This window comes from Biomphalaria glabrata, chromosome 9, assembly GCF_947242115.1.
Source record: "Biomphalaria glabrata chromosome 9, xgBioGlab47.1, whole genome shotgun sequence".
Classification (NCBI taxonomy): domain Eukaryota; kingdom Metazoa; phylum Mollusca; class Gastropoda; family Planorbidae; genus Biomphalaria; species Biomphalaria glabrata.
This window is the reverse complement of record NC_074719.1, coordinates 8,185,674-8,186,421: the sequence shown is the minus strand read 5'-3', so window position 1 is coordinate 8,186,421 and position 748 is coordinate 8,185,674.

The following is a 748-nucleotide window of genomic DNA, read 5'->3' as shown; positions in this document are numbered from 1 at the left end:
TCTGCAGCTTTGTTTTAGTATAAAATTGTTTACTAATTGAGGTCAGAAGATAGCAATGATTTAAAGAATGGATGGCTGTAGTGTTCTTCTAGCTTGTCTTACTTTAAATTGTGTTGTAGGACTTTAATTTCCATTTGGCAATTGGTATGTGCACCCCAGGTTTATGAACAAATCCTGATACAAGTCAAAATGATAAAGATGGCTTAGGTTACATGTCTTGCTTTCCTCGTAAAAAGCTCGTCTTTTCTTGTTTATATGTACTAGAGCTTGAACTAGATGAGGGGAAATAGAAAGTATGACAGCAGTCATCATGCAACCCTTTGACAAACATAACATAAGCTGTCTTGTAATCCTTGAATGCTAATAGAAATGTTTTAAATGTATTTCTTTGATTTGATCAATCTTCAGTACTGGGTTAGGAATATCCAGTCTTTCAGTTATTTATTTTTACTTCATTTTAGGATTTGCGATGTGTACTAACACACAACCTGAACTGTACATTGGGCTTAAATGTCAGATAATGATGAGGCTTGTCTTCAAGTCCAAAGATCATTTAGGAATGCAGTATTTCCTGCGGCTAAGCAGCTATAGTTGTGGCCTACATATTTTGCAAAGTATCACAGAAAGTTTTGTGCATTTATTTAAACTATAAAAGTGGCACAAGCCCCAATTTAAAGCTGCTAGGCTTGAAAGCTAAATACACAATTCTCTTAAAAAAAAAACAAATTTTGTATTTCATTATTTACAA